The 23020-nt window shown below is 40.1% G+C and overlaps 1 long non-coding RNA gene across 1 annotated transcript; it reads right to left on the reverse strand.

Annotated features, from left to right (window-relative positions):
• Nucleotides 1–14655: 14655 nt before the first annotated feature.
• Nucleotides 14656–18193, reverse strand: LOC106456270 (uncharacterized). The gene is made up of 4 exons (XR_001290427.1): nt 18049–18193; nt 16819–16953; nt 15379–15563; nt 14656–14744 (listed from the first exon to the last, which is right to left on the reverse strand). It is a non-coding gene; the product is annotated as an uncharacterized LOC106456270 (long non-coding RNA).
• Between the last annotated feature and the right edge of the window lie 4827 nt (nt 18194–23020).

Consider the following 23020-nt stretch of genomic DNA (forward strand, 5'->3'; position numbering starts at 1 on the left):
GTGACCCTCCTCATTTAGTCTAAAAATACCACAAATATTCCTCTCATAAATAAACAGGTTTAAAAAAAGACAAAAAAATTTGCCTTTTATGGCTCAGAATAGTCGCGTCTGTTTCCGTGCGTCTTTCATGTTAGAGGAAGTGCAAAACAATCATATTGTTACATTGTTACATTTCCTTCTCTGGCTGTGAAAGCCTCACATTGATCTTTATGAGGTCGCAGACAGTCCTTTGGGCTCCTTGTGGGTTCTCTTAACGCCATATTTAGAAATAAGAATACCTCTTTATAATAGTTCATTAGAAAATCATAATAATAATACATTGGTAATCACAGTCACAGTTTCAAAAGCTATTTGTAATTCAGACTGAATAATCGAGGCACATTCAGATATTTTTCCTTCTTCTATTCAGAGTAACACTGAATTTCTAGACTAACTGCCTGATTAGAGCCTGAATTCTTGAGACTCTTGAGATAAAAATCATTTAAGAGAAAGTAAAAATACATTTATACTAATTCAGTGCACATTTTTAACAGAATTACAGAGCTTATTGAAACGGGATACTTTACATGTAAAAATGTTTAGGAGTCATTTTTAGGATGAAGTTTCTTTTTCAATCAGATGTTCAAATGATAATAATTGCAATAAATTATATAATAATGTTAATAATTTAGCTTTTTTTTGTTTGTTTGTTTGTTTGTTTTTTGTAAAGAATACATTTTGCAAAAGATCACTTCTATAGTTAAAAAATAATCATCTCAAACACACTTAAAATGCATAATAATGCAGCGCGAAAGAAACGAAACACGGAGAAAAGGCTGAAGTATGGAAAGTTACACAAGACCTGGACTGAAAATGTCTGCAATGGCTTGGGGCTGCATTTCACCCAGCGGTGTTGAGAATCTTGTCAAATTGATGGACTTATGAATACTTAAAAGTACAGAACGAACCATCTGGAAAGCATGTGATTGGCAGCAGCTTCATTTTTCAGCATGACAAAGATCCCAAACACCCTGACAATGCAGAAAAAGCATACCTGGATTTGATCACGTACAGCAGAACACTATTAGTCATGGACTGGTCTCCCCAGAGCTCAAACTTCAACATTATTAAAGCAGTGTGGGATAGTCTTGTCAGAGAGCAGAACAAAAGGCATCCAACATCCAAAGAGGAGCTTTGACTGTCCTTTAGGAAACTTGTGAAACTATTCCTGAAGACCAACTAGATCTAAACAACAGTTAATGTATTAATATAAGACCAGCATTGCGTCTCGTTTGGAGTTTATGTTGGTCTTACATTAATAGGATGATCAGAAATCAATACAAGTAAATGCTAATGTAATCTTTATGAGTTAAAAATACAGCCACACCATGCTTGGGTAATAGAAATCAAAGTTGGCTGCCTATAGCTGTTATTACAGCAACTTCTGAGAAAAGACCTTATTCAAACAGCCAACTTTTTCAGGGCAATCTATGGGAATTTATTGTTTGATAAAACCAATCATTTGTCTTTTCAGGACATAAAAGCTGTAATGCACCTCAGCCACTCAGTCAGGTGACTAAAGACACACACGAGAAACCAAATAGAACATGTTTTCCTTTTTTTATTGTCTCGTAAAAATCACTGGCCTTTAAATGGCCGTGTGGCTGGACTCTGAAAACCAGAGGGAGGAAGACTGACAAGAGCGAAAGAGACAGACAAAATATGAGAGTGAGCTATTGAGAAAGAGCCATAATTCATCAGAGTCAAAATGTTAAGTCATGTACTTAAACATGGCAACAGAAGGTGAGTGATGTGCTGAGCTCAGATGGGGATAAGACAGAGGGCGGGGGGAATCCAAAATTATCTCTTAGCAGTCACCGGCTCACTCTCACTGTCAGGGTCAATCATCCTGGGGGAGAAAAACAGCATTCTTGTCCTGCAGCTGGGATTAATGAACTGACAAACTCTGTTAGAGGCACCTGCCAGGGGCAACCATAGATAACGGCACAAGAGAAATGAAGGTTAAATAATTCCCATCAGTGCAATTAGCAACTGCCCTTTTTGCCTTGAACACATTATACGTCACAGAGATGATAAAGGCGCAAATGAAATTCCTCAGAACCATCTCACTAAATCCCAAATCTGAGATACCGTGAAGAGTCCCACCTTTTTGTCCTGTAATCCTGTGTGTGGTGTCTTCAGATGATTACCTTCAACCTCCTACCCCCACACTGTTGTAGAACCCAGCTGTTGCTGCTTCTGCTGGCCCATTTGGAGGTAATCAGGTACAGGCCAGAAGGCACACATCCTCTCCCTGATTAACACTTCTCAAATTCTAACACAGCTCTCAACCCCTCCTCTTTTTACATATTGAGTCACAGACCGAAGATCTGCGCACCTTCTGAGAGATGAATAACCCCGTTGTTGACATGTAAAGCAGCTCCACATCTTTGCGACCCAGCTGTAGACTCTCTTTTTACTTTGCTCCTTTGGAGAAAGAAAATAATGTGCCCTCCAAGCCGATCCCAGAACCCTATTACAACTGATGGGTTTCCATGCCATATTTGTTTATTTTACCAAGCCAGCGGTGGAAGTGTTCCCCTTTTTTGTAATCAGCTGAGTTTCTGAAAGGTTCCTGGCCTCAGGTTCTCTGTACCTGCACGGGAATCTGGACCATTCATACGCTCCATTACCCGGGCTGTCAGGCCCAACGAAGTCAAGGCACAACACACAGATTAAACTCCGACTGCCTGTTACAGGACATTTGGTGGAGACATTTTTTCTGGCAAGAATAGTTTCGTGAGATGGGGGTAGAAGTCCCTCGAAGGGAACGTTGTCCTGTCGAGTTTCCCCCTCTGATCTCAGAGTAAATGTGCCAAAATCTACAATGTTTCAAAATTCGAAGGTGCCGCATAGACCTTGTGACATTAACGATGCTCTCTGAAGGAATATGTGATCAAGTGTTTATCAGTTTGTTTGCATGCTGCGATCTGCACTTCTATTGTACAGATGGACATTTAAACAATAAGAATTGATTATTGCAAACCGATAAATGTTCAAGCTGTAGGTTTTAGCAAACTTTATAAATCCAGTTTTGCATCTGGTTTAAGAGTCTTTTAAAAAAAAAATTAAGCTACTTTTGCCAAGAAAATTGAATTATATCATCAAATTTGGGTCTCTTGTTTGCGGGAATAAGCTATAAAATTGACATTATGTTACTTCAAGAGCATTAAAGCCAATAAACTGCAGGTTACTCTACTGGCTTCCTAATTTGAGATAGCAAAGAAAAGCAAGTTTGTTGATAAATTTGTATGTATGTATAAATATTTATGAAGTAAATGTTAAATAAATTTCTTTTATTGATTTCTAATAGTAAAAGCTATTGTAAACATTATGCTATTAATGTTTTTAAAAAGTCATACATTTCAATATATGGCAGCGCCTTCTTATCAAAGCCTTGTATGTCTTGTGTGATATCTTTATTACTCACAGTCTGAGTCGGATGTGATTTATTTTTCGGGCCTGCGATGATCGCTCAGTGTTTCTGTATTAGTGCCTGTTTGTGTTATTCGGATGCAGCCAACAGAAACTGGAGCTGGCTTTGTGGTTAAATAATCAGAGACTGCAGGGGTCTCTTCCCTCCTCGGCACAGGCTGTGAAGTTTACAACCTTTCCATCCTCCTTTTATTTATCAGTTATTTTCCTTTGATACATTGAACATGCCTGACCACATTTCCCTCCGGTGACACGCTTCTTTTCATTCAATCCCAAACATGGTCTTTTGTGGCATGGCACCCCACTGTCAAATCTACTTAGAAGTGTCTTTGAAGTTCCCCCCTCCTTTTTCTTTGCTTTAGTAACCCTGGATCAAGGGTGGTGACATTTTTAACTTCGTAGGTGTCTCACAAACGTACGGAGCAACTAATCTCCATGTGTCATTTTCATAGGTAGAGACCACAGACAATGAATACCTTGCCTTCCTAATTTGAATATTTGTTCTGACTGTGTGGGACACATGCAAACGGCCAAATTAAACAGTAATGAACAGCCTTTTCTGCAATCCTATCAGTGGTATTTGATTACAGAAGGATTGTTTGGCCGTGGGTCTATTTCTAGTTTGGCATGGCATGAAAAGGAAGAGACCTAAATTCATCCCGGGCTGACTGGCAGATGCATCTGTTTGGCACGGTTCATTCTGGACAAAGTGACAGTCACTCTATCTGTCTTTTGTGTCTAACTGTCTCTCAGATAAGGATTTTGTTTCATTGTTTATTTAGAGGGATTGATTTTTATTGACACGTATCGTGTAAAAAAAGTGTTTGTGTACATAAGGTTTAGGTGTACAGTAAACGTTATTTTCTAGGCAAAAAAACATGCTTTTTCAGTTTTAAACATCACCTGAACTACTCTTGTCTCTTTTCTCAAAGACGGCACCAGCCACTGGACACCGGGGGAGTTATTTCACAGGATGGTGACAGCATGCAGTAGAGGTTACTTACCAGCTCCAAAAGTGTAGCCACCTGGCAGAGATGAGCCCTCCTGAGAACATTTACAATCCCCACAGTCACAAGTACCAAAACAATCTGTCTCTCTTCCTCTCTCTCTCTGTCGCTCTCCTTCTAAACCACCACAATCACTTCAAGTCATTGCCTCAGCTTTTATGAAATAAAAAAAAAAGTTAAGGGTAAAACTGACAGACTAGAGTAAGATTAACATTATTTATCTAATTCAGGATTAAATGTTCCAGTATCTTTCAAAGCTGGACGTTTCCTGTTCCTCTTCTCCCAGTTGTCCTCGGCATTCTTGCTGAAGCCGGAATTATGAGGAAAATCTGCATCATTTTCCGGCAGTTGGCGGAGTGGCTAGTGATCTAGTTTCACTACATTTGCATTCAATCTAAATTACGACTTAACACCAGCGTTAATGGTTTATTATCGTGTTAGAGAATTGTAGGGCTCATAATCTGGCAGAGCGTGGAGATGCAGTTTCACTGGACAAAACTAATTCAATCACATGAGTGCGATCTTCTTTCCAACGAACAATCTGACTTTTAAACAGTTTAACAGTTTAGCGAGGCTCTCGTTTGCGTAGGCGTTATATTATCATATGTTGATTTTATTGTTTGTTCCCAAATCTCCTTTTTCTTAACTTGCCCCTCGAGGGTTAAATATGAGTAATTAGAAGCGAACTTGAAAACAAGGAGTCTTTCTTTGTGTGAAGTGAGCCACAGAGACGCAGGGAACGAGAGGAGAGACTGATTTTTTTACACTTTCTGCACAATTTCCTCTCTATTTCCTCCCTGAAGACCCTTGTCTGCAGAATGTGCAGAGTATGCTTTCCGTGGACAGGCTATGAAACCTGCCAGAACAAAAAAAAAAATGAAAAAAGAAGAGAGAGAGAGAGAGTAACACTCCTCCCTCCCTCGTGTGCTGTGTTACAGAGTGATGGAATTATTATACAAAAAACCTACTGCCTTATTTTTTTCACTTTTTTATCCCGGAGTTCCCGGAACACTGAGCTACTATTATAACCAGAATACTTGGACCGCACACACCGGTTACCCGCTCTGACGTCGGGAGAGAAGAAAACACAAATGCTCTTTTTGCAAAGTGCATCTGACTTTATTTCTGTCCTGAATCATGCTTAATTGGTGTTCATGTGAGAAAGTCCATGGTAGACTGTGGCTGAGGTTCAGCGACGAGTAGTGTTAGAACACCGGGATTTCCCAGCCTGCACCTTCTCAAACATATGTCTGGACTTTAGCTAATGATAGTGACAAGGCTGTTATTAGACCATACACTGCAAAAACGCCCTTGTGAATTTAATGCTGTGCTACAGTAGCAAGAGTAACATTGAAATCCTCACTAACTCTGACGCTCATACAGGTAAAATTGATCATTTGTATTTGCTGAGTGATCGTGTTTTAGAAATTTGGTGTAACTCTCACTCATGACTTTTTTGTAATGTGCATTTTGCATATTTATTTATTTATATATATTATTTATCCTATCAAAAATAGGATACCAGTACATGTTAATGCTCTCTTTTTTAACCAGCCCTTTAAGAACCAACACTTTTGACTGTTGTATCTTTTTCGGTGGTGTATGTTGATTTAGTGCAACATGCACAAAGTCCTTGCTATTACTATGTTATACAATATGTTTACCCTTGCTGCAATCAGTCAACCAGTATTTATTTTCTGCAAAAAGTCCACATTTAACAGCCTTGCTCTTCTATCAGCGACACATCCATTTTGGTCGTTTTAGAAGGAAAACAAAAGTAAACATCAACAAACCACCTCGACGAGGACACAAGTTTTCATTCTTTTTTTAGAGCCATGGTCAATGACAACTGTCAGACAACTTTTCACTCTAATAGGTGAGAATCGCTACGCTCGGTGAACATTTGTCAGCGAGTTAAAGCAAAGGTCAGAACAGCCACATGAAGGCACCTTCTACTGAGAGAACCTGTGAAGACGCCCATTGTGCACACTGGTGTTAGAGCAAAGGAAGTTGGAGAAAAAGGAGGAAGGATGCCCTCTTAAAAATCAGGAAATGAGACTCCAGGATGCCAACTGCTCACCCTGCAGTGTCTTTTTAACCTCCTATAGTAGCAGCACACCTAGTGTTAACACGGGTCCGACATAGTGATGAGGCACATTGGCAAGAAAAGGTGTTAAAGGTAATTAATGCTCTTAGTCAACAGTGTTGCAAGTTTCAGTTCCCAACATATGCTTCAGGTTATGACAGGTGTGTTTTTGTTTGTATCGTATTTGTTTCTCAGACAACATGACATAACCGTTGTTTTCCACCTACTCTGTCGTGAGTCATCAGCAACTGCTGTTGCTGGCTGTCAATAAAAGATAATTTTATAAGCTCCTAAATTACGCTTCACTGCAAACTGTGAGGCAGCGCGGCAATAACCTCCTCCCTCCAGTTTAGCGCGCACACACACACACAGACATACACACTTAATGACAAAAATCAGCTCTGGATATTTTAACAGTGGGAGGATGGAGGACCAAGGCCAAGGGCTGGGAAAGGGAGAGGAAGGAAAGGGGAGATGGGTAGATAGAGGGAGTCATTAAGATAGCTTGGGTGTCAGCGTAATCCGTCAAGCCTGATAAGGCCATGGCCTGCTGCCAAAGAGCAAGGTGTGGCAGTTTCCCTCACCAATCACTGTCACTGGTAGCATCCCTCATAACAAATTTGTTGTACTTACTTTTGGTATTAGTACCAAAACTGATTAAACAGAAATGAGGGAAAACATCTGGCATATGAGGGTTATTTAATGTTGTGTAGTAATAAAATCATTTCAATTGGCCTCTTTACACTTGTCCCCTGGATTAAATCTGTTTTTCCGGCAAAGCCACATTAAGCCACTGGTCCACGCTGATTTTGAGTTTTAATGCGTTTAAATGATTTAAACACACTTTAAATTGTCCTTTTGCCAAATCACTGCTTGTTTTGTCAACACAAACGCGGAATTTTTAAGTATAAGTATTTATGAAACTACCAAGAACGCAGAATACAAAATTTCCGAGCAAGAATGTTTATTAAATATGTTATTTACAAAAGTGTTTTAAAGTAAATAAATAAATAATTACATTAAAAAAACTATTTCTTCCAGCAGGATAAAGTCAGAAATAAACTGCAATGCAGCGACATACACGCACAAGATAGTACATTCACAGTAAAGTCATTTTAATTGACATTTTTTTCATTGCAAGTTTGCAGCAAATATGACTAAAACAGTGGTAAAACAATTATTTCAAAAGCGTTTTGACTGTATGCAGACATGAAAAGATGCTTTGTGAAAGGAAAGATATGTAGATAAACTTTTTTAATGACAGATTAAGAGGGAGAGCTTTGAGTAAAACACAAAAATATACCAATAAATGTAATAACTAAGTACAAAAAAACTGTATAGATTGATTTGTTCATCAATGTCATGGCAGGGTTTTTTGTTTTTTTGCACTTCCCCACTTCTTGCAGTTCTTAGGTGATGACACAAAACCTGTGCAAAGAATGAACTTTGCCTTTGCATGTTAACTCTCCACCCATGACTGCAATTTATGGAAACCAACTACACCTGAAGCAAGATTTTCACTTGCACAATCGATCAGGTTCACACACACACGCACACTCTCCCAAGCAGAAACAATTCAAACATACTTTTAAGTACTTTAAGCATCTAAAAAGACGTGGCTAAACCAGAGGAGTGATCGTGTGTGTTTTTCCTCTTTAAATGACCCAGAAAATGGTGTGCATCACTATAAGTGCTGTCTCCCCGAGGGCGATGATGGATGGCTTCATCAGCCCTGTTGTCTCCTGATTAAGTGGCTCTTACTAAACTCCAATTTGCCAGTTTGGTGCAGTAGCAAACCACACTGACTGACTGGACCCCTCCAGAGCATTTCACTTTCACACTTCATTCTCTCTCATCAGCTTGCTCCGCCCGTCGAGCGCTACCGTGACCAAGGTGCACTGCTTCTCGAGTGGCTTGCCTCGCAACAAGCCGTGCACAGTGAAAAGTCGCACAAATGTTCATTCATACATTCGGTCACTAAACATCATCAAAGAGAGTTTCTGTTTTCATTGGCACTGAGGCAAACACACCCAGTCCTGTTCTGCAATGAAAAGTTGCCTGTGCCTGAAATTCAAGGTGCCAAGGAAGTGTTTCAGTAACGGTGAGGTTCTCTCAAAAGTTTTTAATCAGCAGCGTGCAGGTGAACCTTGGGAATGTTTCAACATTTCAACACTTGTGACAGAAGCTTGCAAGATATTTGATATTATTTACTATGCACTGATGAAAGAGAGCACTATGCTGATCTACAAAAGGAGGTGAAGAGAGGAGGGAAGGGGGAGAACAGAGGTTTGAAAGATGACGCACAGGAGAAAGCTGAAGCCTCCTACTTGCACTTAAGGAGGTGTGAAGAACTGTTCAGGTCCCTCTTGTTCTGGATTTGTCCCCCGAGCAATAAGAGGTAACGTGTGGGGACGAGCTTACCTTGTTGCACAAAGGATATCCTGTGTTTTTCACACAGACTCACACACTGACCCACACACTGAAATACAAAACCCCTTAAGCTTTTCCCTCTGTCAGAAGGCACACGTTTCTGAGCCCCAGCTTACAAATATTTGTTTGCTGACAGCCTGCTGGTTTTCTGAGCCACAGAGGAGAGAGAAGAGCTTTAACCCACATCTCTTTCCCTCAGGCTGATAAAGTGCTCTGATAAGCTGTGAGGTGCTGGTGAAAAGTGGCTAGCCCTCAGCCCCCAGGGTTACAATATAAAAGAGTGGCTTGTCTGGAGAGAAACAGAACAGAAGAGATGATGAAGCCAGGGAGAAAAAAAATGTAGAGAGGAAAAAAAAAAGTCCAGAAGAAAAGAGCTGGATTAATGATGAAGTGGTCTGGGTGCAGCTAGTGTGTGTGTGTGTATGAGAGAGAGCTAGAGACTGAGTGTGTGTTTGCGTGTGCTGGTGAGAACTTACTTTTGCCACCAGCTGTGGGCAGTTGTGGGGGTGGTGGGTAGAAATGGGGGAGCCATGCCATGTGTTTATGTTGACTAATGAGCTAATTACCCAACCCCTAATCTACTTCAACTTGTGTCATTTCACAGGAATGCTGCAGCAGTCAAACGCTTGCAGATTATGGGTCATTTCCTGACAGTTAAAGGCAAACTACTACAGCAGTAATTCCTCCACACCCCAGGCATTAAACCACAAGTGCTACAGCCGCTCCATTTGCCTCTTTATGACTTTATTGTCGTGAAATTTGACTACAGGATTAGAAAGTGACAAAGTTGATTCCAGCAGGGGTTTTTTGTTTTTTGTTTTTTGAATATCATTTTTGCTCTAGAAGACTCAACTCTCGGTGAGCACTTTTCAAAAGCATCCCTTCCTTTTTTTATTGTTTTGTGGAAACCGGTTAAGGTCTGTGCACCATACGTTTATGTAGCATTGTGCCTAAATGTATCTGCGTGAGTGTGTATTTAAGTTTAGTCTGTACTGGTTATTAAAAAATAATGAAAAACTTGTCACCTGTTGTAAAATGACCAAACATAGTCATTTTATAATTTATCAATCAGTAGATAAACATATATCTTCTTCTTTTTTTAAAGTTAAATCTCATCTGAGAAATGCAAAAAGAAAGTATGTCTAAATGTATGGCTAAGCTAAGCTAGCTAACTGCATGTCTTTGAGTTTTACAAGTTGACCTGACATCCTGGATAAAAATGATGATGCATGTGAAATGGCTACAAATGCTTGGACCACATGAGCACTGACTGATTTGATCATCAACACATATCTCTTGAAGAATTTCTTAGTTTCATCTAAGAATATAACGCATAACTAGAATTGCTGCAGCTCCATAATTTATATATTTTTTAAGTCATATTTTTTAATGGAAGTGATGGACATTTTAGGATAAACAGGCAAATGTTTTTCTGAGAATGAAGTCTAATTTCAAGTCAGCATGGGAGGTCTCCACCAGCTCCACCCCAGAGCAAGAGGTGTGAGTTTGGATTTGGTGAACTCTCCCCTGCTCTCCCACCCCCTGTTCATCATCCTCCCCTCCCCTGAGGTGTATGCTGGCTGCTCTACTCCCCCTCAACAGCCTCCCATCCATCACTCCTACAATTTCACTTTAATAGGTGGTCCTCTTCCTCCTTTCACACAGCCTTATGGGAAAATTCGGCCAAAGAGAACAGCAAAGACAGCAGGGGGTGAAAAGTATAGGATTAGATGCTGATGAAGATATTTACCAATAACTTTCTACGACACGTGAACTTCATTATGCATGCAAAAATAAATAGCTTTATGCGCTATTTATTTTGGACTAAAGCTATCATTTGTGTCATTGAATGCTCAATCACAAACAAGTCAACAAATGCAATAAATTTACCTTTGAATGCCATCTTTTACCATTAAGCCCTCTGGATTTGTGTGGTTTTCTGTTTCTGGGATAAGCTGCCTTATATTAGATACTATACTATAATAATTTTATACTATAGCCTTGCTTTGTTGTTGCTTCTCAGTTTGCTTTCCAACCATGAACCCAAAGCCTGAACACGTTTGCACCACAGCATACCGGACGAGCTGAAGCCGAGCTGCCTCCATTCAAACAGAAGGCAGGTTTGGTTGATATTTAAATTGCCTCTGTTTATTTTTCTTCTGGTCCCGTGTGTGCATGTGAGCCCAGTATAAAGGACATGTCCTTTTGAAGGGGATAGCACCAGGAAAGTGAGGGGGAAGGAAACCTTGCTTTGGTGTTTTATATATCAGCGGAATGACTTCCCTCAAATAAAGACGTGTTCCATTCTGCCGGTGGGTCTGGAACAAGCTGCTCGTTTCCTGTCCTGAAAACTCTCAGTGTGCTCGAACAATGCTCCGGGCCAGAATAGAGGAGATGTCACGTCTCGAAGAGCCGGTGTGCTGCTTTTGTTTGACCGAAGGTTCAGCTTGAATCTCGTGTTTACAGTATTTGTGACATTTGAATGAACCGACACAATTGTGGCATTTGAATTAATATAAATGCTGAAACAATAGAGAAAGCGGCTTTTGAACCGTCATGTGGAACAAAAGGCAAACATAAACGTACCTGCCCCAGAGGGTTAAAAGTCTCTTTAAACTGGCTTTTCAGCCTAATATAGTAGCAGTGTTATAAATCTGATAATGGGGATTTTTTTTTTAAAAGGTCTCCTGCAAGTAATTTATCTCAGATTCATCAGATTCATCTAAACAGTTACATTTCTACCAAAAGGCTTGGTCGCGCCACGGACAAAGGCTTCTCTTTGCCTCCCGTCTGCCAGGAGCTTGCCATGCAGAGTTTCTCACTCGCGCAGCCCCCTCATCAAATTACAGCCCTGCTCCCTCCTGTCATGTTGGCAAACAAAGGTCTTGAAGCGCACTCCCAGTGTAATTGCCTCTAATCTCAGACATAATGTGGTCTTTCATGTCAACTGGTTGCAGAGAAAAGGGAGCTGTTGTTCTCTCTCAGGCGTTTTTTTTTCTCTGCCCCTTGAGTTGCTCCACTTTCACTTTGAGAGAAGTCTTAAAGCTCTTTCACTTTGTTTTATGGAATGAGAATTTTATTGTGATGTTGTGCAATTATTATTTTTTTAAAGAAAAAGAAAAACAGCCTCAGATTCTACAGGCAAATGCTTGGTGCTGCAATTAAAATAAACACGATATGGACTCAAACCCAGAGAAATAGTTGAGCTCCACTTCTCCACCTTTGGCCTGAATTCTCTCTGTGGTGAGCATCAGGCAGCCTGCAGCTGGAAGTGTTTCTGTAGTTTGGCCAGGTGTCTCTTTGCGCTGCCCATGACAAGGCCTCAGCGGGGCCTGGGACTCGAGTCTAGGAGCAGGCTGAAGGCATTGAGAGAGCTGGCTGCCCCTCCGTGATCTAAAATCTCCCGCAGACCCACCTGACTGGTGGTCAGCTGTAACTGATACAACACGATAGCAGAGCTGGAGGGGGGAAGAGAGAAAATTAAGATGTGTGTGAGCATGTGGGGAAGAGGCAGGGAAATGTAGACATGTGGAGAAAAATGTGGGAAAAGAAAAGGAGAAAGGGGTTGATGGAAATTTTGGACAAATTCTTCGACTTAAAGAGGCCCATTGGTTGAAAATATGGAACACAGACTTTAATACGGTTTCCAGGGGCTTTGGCAAGCAAAGATGAACATATCAAGTAAAAAACACAGTATCTGATATCGGCGCTGTTCTCGATGGAGAGTGAGTGTGGGGTAAGAGGAGCTGCAGTGTTTCTAAAACCATTCAGCTGGGCTTTTTTAAGGGACCCAGCTGTGCGCCCTGGAGGTCCTGAGCTCTAACTGGGGAAAAATCAGCACAGTGAGGCCAGGCTGCCGCTTCAGAGCCTGGTTAGCCATGACCTGATGTTCCAGGAGGCTCGGCGAATTGATGGGCCCCAGGAGGGTTGTCACAAGGGCCAAAGAACAATCATCCATTCATCCCTGCAGCCACAGCGAGAGGGCAAACACTCTGCAGTCTCACAAAACTTGCAAAAAGGCTTCAAGTGGAAACTAGCAACACGTGATCGTTTTTGGTACTTGAAGTGGCACAGAAGTTTTGGTGAAAAATTAAATATTATAAATATTTTTAAATATTTTTATTGGGTATCATTTTGTTTCCACCGACATGGAAATTCTCAGGCAAGCAAACTTGGCTTTCAGTTTTGAAATTTTAAGAACTCCAAATACGCTTATATTATCTCATAAATACGGCTGGTATATTTTTGGATTATGTGGCTGAACTGGCTTGAGCCCATCACGCCTCATCTGTCACGACTACAAACTGCTGTTACATAAGACAGCTGAGCCGGTCCAGACATCAAGACCGGTCTTTATGTGGACAAAATGGGTGTGCTCACTGTGTCCCTTAGCCCAAATCCATTTACCATGTCTGCATCAGCCAACTTTTCTAATGCTTTAGTTGCTTCTTTTCAAAGTGTCTTTCACTCCCAAAGATGAGGGGCTCAGAGGTCAGCGGCGCATCAGTTACATTTTTCTGTGACTTATACCGGCCAGTTATTTATAGAGCAAGAACAAATATACAATGGAAGGCGAGTGGTGGGTAGGTTGGGTAGGAGGCAGGCTAAGCCCAGGAACATCTGTCCTTTCAAAGGCATCTCCTCCTTGGTATGCTCAGAATCCACTCCAGGGGTGTCGGCACTTCACTCTTAGTCAGAGAGCTGGCATGCTAGTCAAAACATAGATGAAAAGGAGGGGGAATGAACATCCTCATCCGAGCCTAATCTTCCATATCAAGAAGTGCAATGTATGTTTCCAAAGTCACCCAACTCTTAACAATACTAGGTTGGTCTTATGTAACAGACAACATTGTCCCCTTTTGTCAGTGCCGGGAAGAAACTTACAACAAAAGCAAAACACAAGGTGCAAAAAGAGAAACCACAGTGAGGGGTTGCAGGATGGGGATGGGTGGGTGAGTCTGAGGACTGTTTCACTATAAACATGACTTTACCAGTTACGTTTTCTGCTGACACCAGTATAATTTTCCTTTTAAGAGCTGCAGCCACGCAGCAGCCACACGGCCTTACAGTTCGACTGGTCAATGGATAAAATAGAACTCATCTTTATGATTAATTCCACAGTTTGGCTTTGTGCTGTTTTTCATGTCCCGTGATGTCTTCTCTGATGAGAGCAGGATGTATGTACGTGTTTACGTGTACGCACAGACTCTGTTTAGTCTGCCTGCGTCAGAGATGCTTCACGACACACTCATAAATTCAACAGCGATGGCAGTCCCACCCCGACCTCTCACTCTCTATTTCTTTGTGACAAGCATGAAAACAAGCAAACACACACACACATTAGAATACACGCAAATGGCATGACGTTGTCAACACCTTTATTGACCAGGGAGAAAGGTGACTTCTGGGGAACTGAAGAAATAATTCATATAACATTCCTGTTTGACACAAACATAACAATATACTTACAGGACGGTTTAGTCAAAGTGCAGCACAGTAAGAAAGATCATCCAAAAATGATTCAGCTTGTAATGTTTATATATTTCATCCTCAAACTTATTTCAGTCCAAGCTTTTATAAATTCATACATGTTGACTAATAGTGTTTTTATATAGCAAATAGCAAATAATAAAATAAAACAAAGCAAAACTGGTTAAAAAAAATAATTTGTTGTGTGAGATTTCTTCTTTTTCTTCTCGTCTTCTTCTTCCTATGGCCCTGGTGTGTTTTACTTTCTCAGCCATGCTCTGCAGAACAAGTGAGGGCACTTTGAGGATGAATAGCAGACTAAATAAACTTGCTGAAAGCAGCAATGTCACATACTTGAACTGAAGGAGAGATGTAATATTCATGAAGCTGTAAACCTCTATAATGTCTGCTCACGGAAAATTTCCAAACCTATTATGTAAATTCCATCACAAAATTAATAATTCATTCATTTTAAGTATTTAAGATTTGTGACAGAGTTATCGTTATTATCATAATCCTGAAAGTAAAGCCAACAAATATCTGTTCGAGGCCTTATTTTTCGGGGCTGCTTTGATGTGTTTTAAAACACGTGTAAATCTTTAACATAACAAAAAATATTTTTCGGGTTTGTTTTTTGTTTTTTTGTTGTTTTTTTTTGTTTGTTTTTACTGTGAATAAAATGTAACCTGCCAGCTTTAAGGCAGATTGTGGATTGATCCAAATTTGAACATGTTTAATTTCACATGTAAATTAGCCATGACGTCTGTTAAATAGAAGTAGTGTAAAAAATAGCTCACTCATTACTTTAAAATCGTCATAAAAACAAGTGATTCGCCTTTCCGCTCCGGTTATCCGACAATCCTTAAGTTTAAAAAGTTACTTTACAATCAAAGCAGCTGAACCTCGACTCACCTCATTATGTTTTTAATCCACTGTAGGCTCTGAAGGCGGTCTACGCCACCTCTTCAGGTCGCGCTAAATTCCGTGACCTGATCCTGGTTTGTGCGTAACTGTCAGCGACGAGGGGAGAGGCATCAATTAGAGATCTAATACAGTCCCGATGGGGTGGACTGCGCCGCGCTGGATCTGCGCCATCTCTAAACATCAACACACACTCAACATTAAGGTCTGGCCTTAAGGGAATACATGCTTTTAGAAAAAAGCATATACTAGATAAACCCCACAGGCCTAATCTTTATTTTATTTTATTAAAATCCCTTAATTAGAGGGGGAAAATAGGACTTGTCTCTTTTACATAAAAAAATGGGCTGTATTTATTTAAAATTGAACACGGAAATTGTTAACCTTTTAGCATACTTTTAAAGAGGAAATTTTTATTCTAAATCCTATTTATAGGGAAATCATATTTATATTTTTGTTTTAGTTCAGTTGTGTTTTGTTTGAAATTTGTCCATAATGTGTGTACTAAGCTGGGCTATATCTTGTAATAATTGAGAGTAAAATTTCGGTGCACTTTGAGTAGTCCAACATAACATCAATATTTGGCCTAATTCGTTGTTTTCATTATTTTTCTTTTACATCATTGTAAAAGCCAAAACTCAATCACACACTTCCACACTAAAATACTTTTATTCCTACTGTAAGATATTTATTTATATAACAAAATAAATGTTTGTAGGTTTTACGTTTATCTAAAATAAATAAATTAAAATAATGCCCCTCCTTTTTTTTTCTTCTTTCTTTACAAAAATCTGAAATTATGTTAAATAACAACTTGTGAATATTAACAAATCATCTTGGCTCAATATATTACGCAAATGGAAAATTTAAACAGAGTTGTCAAATGCCTGTGTCAAAAAAAAAAAAAAAATTCACCCTATAATTACATTTTAAGAATGGTGGAAGGGGCCTGCAGTGAACTTGGGCCTCACCAGAGACTCAGATGTACTCTCACACAGTTGCACTGCTGTAAATAATAAATGTCATATCCACGAGCACCAAAATCAGGGGTCAGGATCAGGGTGCGTGACTGCTCAGTCATGTTATTGAAAGCATGTATACTGAATGTGGGTTACCTTTTAAATTGCACAAAAAATTTGGAGCATATTATCACTCTAGTATATCATCCAGTCGCCTATTGTTAAATTATAAAAAACTGCTGAAGTGTAACACAATCAACAGAATCTGCCAGTTTTTCAGGATGGGGAAAGATCAGTAAGCAGCATGTTGTCACTTGTCTAGTAGCGTAGTGCCACACAATATCAGCAGACTGTAAACAATAGCAGCAGCATTCTTATAACAACCGCTGAGGTGACCTATGGAGTAAAATATTTTTGGCTGAGTGAAAACAACAGGTTTAATTAGAGAGAGAGTGAATGCGTTGAAACGCACAGAGACGTTTGCAGGATTTCCACTTGAACTGAAATGTGATATCCAACACATGCCATGGAACTTCTATTCTTCATCTGCCCGTGCTTGTCTTTGATGCTGTTGCCAAAGCTGCCAGTGCAATAAACTTCTAAGAACCTGTGGAGATATGCATTACTGAGGTATTACACTTCAATTCATTTCAGTGACAAACAATTATTGTGAGTGGTTTTAAGATCAAAAGCAAAAACTTGTTTGACACTGAAATAACAGGGTCATACTAGCATCTAGTGCTCTTTGTAGGTATTATTTTTATTTTATTTTACCATTTATTTATTTATGGATCCACTTTTTTTTTCTTTAATTTGCATTGAAAAAAATTAAAGCTGGAAGTTTAAATCATATTTTTACGCTTTTTTCTAAAGGTATTTGATTAAAAAGTGGTCAATATCTCTTTTCAAAGAGATTAACCATCAATTAAATCTCAACTGCTCAGACCTAAGAGACGTCTATGAGCTTTGTCCCGAGCTTTTGAGCTGTAGCTCGGTGATTTAGGTTGAACTTTGTAATCTTCAGGTCAACATCAACATTGTTTCAAGGTGGCACAGCGAAGCGGTGTTGATGACACATTTTGAAACATTGGATCTGAGCACTAATTGAGGTTATAACCTTAAAAAAACCCTTCTACTTGCCTTATCAAGTACTATTGTTTTGTCTATGAAGATGCCAAATGAAACAAAACAAGTAGACTGTCAACTATAGGAAAAACAGAAACAAACCTACTCATCCATATCCCACGCTTATGGTCTGAACTATGCAACGCACCAAATATTTAGAGTAATAGCTAGTTACTGTGCTATCACCAACACCCAGAGCTGTCAATCTGTACCCTGGAGCTAATTAAAAGGGCTGTGGCATTTTAATTGTTTGCATACACTTTGAAGGCAGACTGGAACAGTCAGGTGAAGGGCATGGCAAGCATGCCATGCCTCCTTAAATCACTCCCCTGTGCCAAAATGCTGACACCAGACCAAAAATGCTTTTAAAAAAAGGCCCTCTGCGTGGCCATAAAAGACATAGGGAGAAAGAATCATGATGAACATATTTTAAATATGTGATTTAATTAAATGGCAAATCATCAGCTTGTTCACCTCCACAATATCACCTGTGTGCTAAAGCCCATTTGCCTTCCATGAAATGCCATTCAGACACTCCAAATGACATAAAACATGTTCAAGAAATGTCATTACTTACAGTGTTATCCAGGGCTTGCGTCCCATCACCAGCATGTGTGTGGCTTCATCTTCTGCTCACTACATTTCTTTGGCTTTGTCACTTCTGCCGTTGTTCCCTTGCTTTTCTACCTTCTGAATGTCCTGACACTAAGATGGAGCTGGCATGGAATAAAAGACACATTCTAATTGTGTTGCATGGGACCCCAGGGCATTAGCTGCTCTGGCCTCATGGCTCTCTGCTGCCACCTGTCTGTTCCTAAAAGATCACATGAAGAGCTTGCATGAAGACCTGCAGAATTTGCTGAGTAATGCAAAGAGATCACATTAAAGTCGTTTGCTGTTGTAATTTTTTTTTATTGCAATCAAATGTCAAAATTTGACTTTGTCAGTATGATGAGGGGAAATTCAATTTCCTTTATTCTACACTTTCATGGGCCCCAAAACTGATACATGGCTTTGTTACTTTAAAAGTACTGTATGTTTTACCTTGAAAGATTTCTACAAATAATCACATGATCTCGCTCTATGTCTAAAGACCTCATGTGAAAAAATGGGAATGTTAAGTGACCGGACTTGCATGAAACATAAAAACAAAACAATTTCATTAACTCTAAAGAGCGGCAGAAAATGTATCTGTAAAAGAGCGTTTGCAGATTAAACCCCTGCTTTGTATGATGTGATAGCCCAACAGGAAGCCATTGAAACTCCAACATAAATAGTAATCAGGCCATGGGTAAACCAATCAGCAGCGCTGTTTCAAAATATGCACCAATCAATTAGCAAATGTATTTTCTTTCAAATGTGCAGACCAAATCAAAGCATTTCAGGAAACAAGTTACGGCTAATCTACGTTTTGTTTTTTGTATCTAAGGCTCTCGTTGCAGTTTGCACTCTCAACCTCCTAGATTTAAAATCTCAAAAATGTGTTTACATTGCAGAGATTTTAATCATTTGTTCAATCATATGTGTATAAAGAGGATTTGCAGTGAGTGCCTTTATATTTTTTGCAGTTACCACCAACTGTGCTCATTTTCTTCTCACACTTTCTCTGTTGGCAATGTCTTCTCATAAGCTCTGCAGACACTGAGCAGTTAATCAAAGGCTGATTATCTCTTGTTCATTACTGCTGTTTAAATTTAAAACGCTTTCGTTACCGAGTTTCTTTACAGGTTTTGGAAGCCAGCCTCTTGGCTTCATATGTACTCCAGTCCCACTCACACACAGCTGTCTTCCAGGCTCCATCACCTGCATCCAGCTGCAAACCACAAACAGATTGCAGTATTCCCCCGGAGGGAGATTTTGTGCAGTCGGGTCATCATCGGCACGAAAGATGAAGGGGCAATATATTAAGTAAAACCTCACTGCTCATCAACCAAGGACATTTTGCACAACACTAAGCCCCTGTGCCAGTAAGGACTGACACAGTAGTAGCTAACAATGTTGTCAGAGCATGTGACAACATTTCCCAGACCACTAAACATTGAAAACAGACCAACGAGGCAACATACTGCTTTGATTTACTTATTTGAAAAATAGCTTTGGAATGAATATCCTCGTCCAGTTGTTCCTATGTGGCTGCCATACAAGTAGGGGATAAAAGGAAACATGATTTCTTATTTTAAGCGCAGGAAATGAGACAATGACAGGAGACAAATTTATCACATATTGATGTGATTGTGGCGATAAATGCGTTCTGGATGGTGATTTTATTGTCTCTCAGTGGACACATCTTCTTGTAGTTATCCCATTCATAAAAAATCTCTCATGCTTGTGTTTTAATGTGTCATCTCACGTCTGCGTGACAACAGGACGGGATCAGATCAGCTTCCATGTCTTTCACTACATGCATTGTTTGGCTGAGTCTGTGTTGCCCTTTTACCACAGCTATTTTTATTTAGTAGGATAGCCATTTGACTTGTTTTAAGAAGAAACAGGCTCAGTCCTTTGTGGTGACAAATATCTGAAGTATAGCTTTAACTTACAGTAATAATCATTTGAACTAATGTGTAGCCAAGCCCCTACTCCGATTTCTCTGAAAACAGGCAACAGCAGGAGAAAATCCTCGTGTGAATCACTGCAGAGTTCTAATTTAATCTCATACGAAATGTAAATACAGCTGCTGGATTCAAAATTATTCGACTACAATCGTCCCAAATTTTCTTTTAAAATTTATCAACTCAACCAAAATCCATATTACACATAGCACACCTGCCCTATGTGCGAACAAATATTTTAATTAGCCGCATCTGGGAAATCTGCACCAAGCACTCATCAAGGCTAGCAGAGTTTTGCCTTGTCAAAACAGACTGATTGCCCTCCATTTGATTTTCCTAAACCCTGCAAACACCAATGTGGAACTTCTGTTGAGAGCGAGAGGAGGGCAGTTGAATAAACAGGATTACTTGCTATGGCAACACCTGCAAGCAGCACGTGCGAGCAGGAGAGGGAAAAGGATCCTGGTTAACTGCTGCAGATAATGACGCTGCTATATTTATATTTGTCTTTGGCAAGGGATCCTCAGCCATTCTACTCCAAACCACAGCCAGCGTTTTTTGTTTTTTTTTAGTCTGAACAGTGCCAGTACGTCTCTTAGCTCAGTGTTAGAGTGAAACACAACAGAGGAGTTTCAAAATACTCACACAGCCAGTGTTGAAGCTGAGTCTGCAGCGTGCCAGTGAATCAAAGCAATAATGTGGCAAACAAAGAGTGAACACACGTGAACACAGTAGAATGTCTTTAATTATGATAATGACGCGGTGATTAGTCCATACATTCATGTGATTACGATGTACCACCTTCCAACGTTGTGTATGCTCATTTGTATATTGGGGAAAGAAGCGTGCATTTTCCAGAATCCCAGCTAAAGAAAAGCTTAAAGACCAGGAGGGAGCTGCCAAATGTGTGGTTTCAGAAAGGGAGACCTGATGGACCACCAAATGCAGGAAGGGTATGCTATCGGATTTCCTCAGAGCCCAAACAAAAACACTGTTTTTAACGCAAATTGAGTTATTAATTGTGGAAGGAAATCATCGGCGCTTAAAGAAAACCACACAATACACAAACAAACATATTTATGGTGTAGAATCACATAGTGTGAAAGTGGTCACTGATGATGACGAGACCACAGGCTCCATTTGTTGACAAATCTTTTGGGGCTTTCTGTGGTCTTTTAGCTCAGTGTTTATGTTTTTACACAACAGTTGGACTGATTAATTTCACTCATTAACATTCCTTTCAATGGGAAGCTATGGTTGGAAAAAAAAGACCAGTGAAGCTATATTAACAAACTTAGTTAGTTCCCTGGAAAATACCCAAAGGATGATCCCAATTTATCCATCAGTCAGGACAGCAGATAATACCTACCCTCCCAGGTTCAAGGTCAAATTCAGGTGGAGCTCCCGTTTGACGCCATAGAACTAAAATCCCACTAAACAGGCCCCTTTTTCTAAATAACTCTGTGACCCAGAGGTCCCAGACAGTACGCCAGGCTGTGTTCTGGGCCCGTTTATCAAGGCTTTTCCGCTCCATCGGTGCAAGCATTGTGCCAAAAAAGATGGCCACTATCAAACGAGATGGAGAATATGAGGTGAGAAAGGGCAAAGTGATGTGAAAACAAAGAGAGTGGACAAGAGATAAGGTGTCAGACAAAGAGATAGCGAGAGCAGCAAAGTGAAAAATGTGTTATCACCATGCCTGTTCATCACAAGCTCAGGTCAGAGGGGCGTGAACCGCGAGTTGGCAGAGCTAAGAGCAGGGGCTAGTTGGAATATGTGTGGGGCCATAGGAAGTGCTGTGTGGAGAAGATAACAGAGTGCAAATGTGTATGGTTGTGTGTGCGTGTGTGTGATGGAGAGGAGGCATGGGAGGTGGGGTGGGGGAGTAGAGTGAGTAACAGTGTCCATAGCTCTGCCCCGCTTTCCTCTATTCACTGCCCGCATCCTGTCTGCGTGCTGCTCCTTAATGGCTTTTAATGAGCCACCGGTGAATCGTGCTCCTTCCTGCTTTCGCACATACCAGGCAAGAGCAAGCGAAGGGAAGAGAAAGAGTGAGAGAGAGTTGATCAGTCAACATCACAGGCTCCTGTGGTGGTCACTCGCTCCCCTCCACAAGTCTGCGAAACCATCCATTAAAGGACCATGGCGACTAAAATGATACACTAAGGTCATGATGAGAGGGTCCCACCCTGGGTGTACACAGTGCACTGTAAAAAAGGCAAGACGTTCAAAAGTATTTCACATATTTGTCTTTTTCAGTACTTTTAATAGATGCCTTGTTTCCAGAGAAAAGAAAGATGTGAGCCTGGTTGTTTGGATTTTGCAACCATTTCTTTCCAACCAATCAGACACGGTATATAAAAATAAGAAATCCATAGATAGAATTCCTCTATCGCTTTTGCTCAGTATCTGATAATCAGGGGAAAAAAATACACAAGAAAAATGTAGAAATATAAACATTCATAATTTATTAATTAACATGCAATTTCAAGTCTGCTCTCAAGAGCACTTAACATTAAAAATTGCCGTTTTCTGCTATTAATTTATTATGTAGTATTGTCTTCAATTACTTATGTAGAATCTACTAATTAGGAATCCCTGATTTTCTAATATTACTAAGTTAAGTGTGCAGGTTGAACATTTGCAATTTGTCACTCGTGTAGAAAGGTATGAAGCACTCTTTAACACCACCTTAAATGTCACGCTCTCATTTGCTCTCCTCTGTCTGCTTTCCCACTGGCAGGATTTCATAGCTCACAGTGTCTCGTCATTGTGATAGATGACAGGTGAGAGAGTTTCTCTGATCCCTCTGACACTCTGTAATCGAGTTAAGAACGCTGGATTAGAGGCTCCTTTTGAAAGGAACTGAGGTCAGCTCTCTATTCTGCTTGATGCATAGCTTCAGAGAGTAAGAAAAGTCCTGACATTAATTGCAGGAATGTGCGTGTGTGTGTGTGTGTGTGTGTGTGTGTGTGTGTGTGTGTGTGTGTGTGTGTG

Source organism: Pundamilia nyererei, unplaced genomic scaffold, assembly GCF_000239375.1.
Source record: "Pundamilia nyererei isolate P.nyererei 1_Seehausen unplaced genomic scaffold, PunNye1.0 scaffold00004, whole genome shotgun sequence".
In the NCBI taxonomy this organism is placed as follows: domain Eukaryota; kingdom Metazoa; phylum Chordata; class Actinopteri; order Cichliformes; family Cichlidae; genus Pundamilia; species Pundamilia nyererei.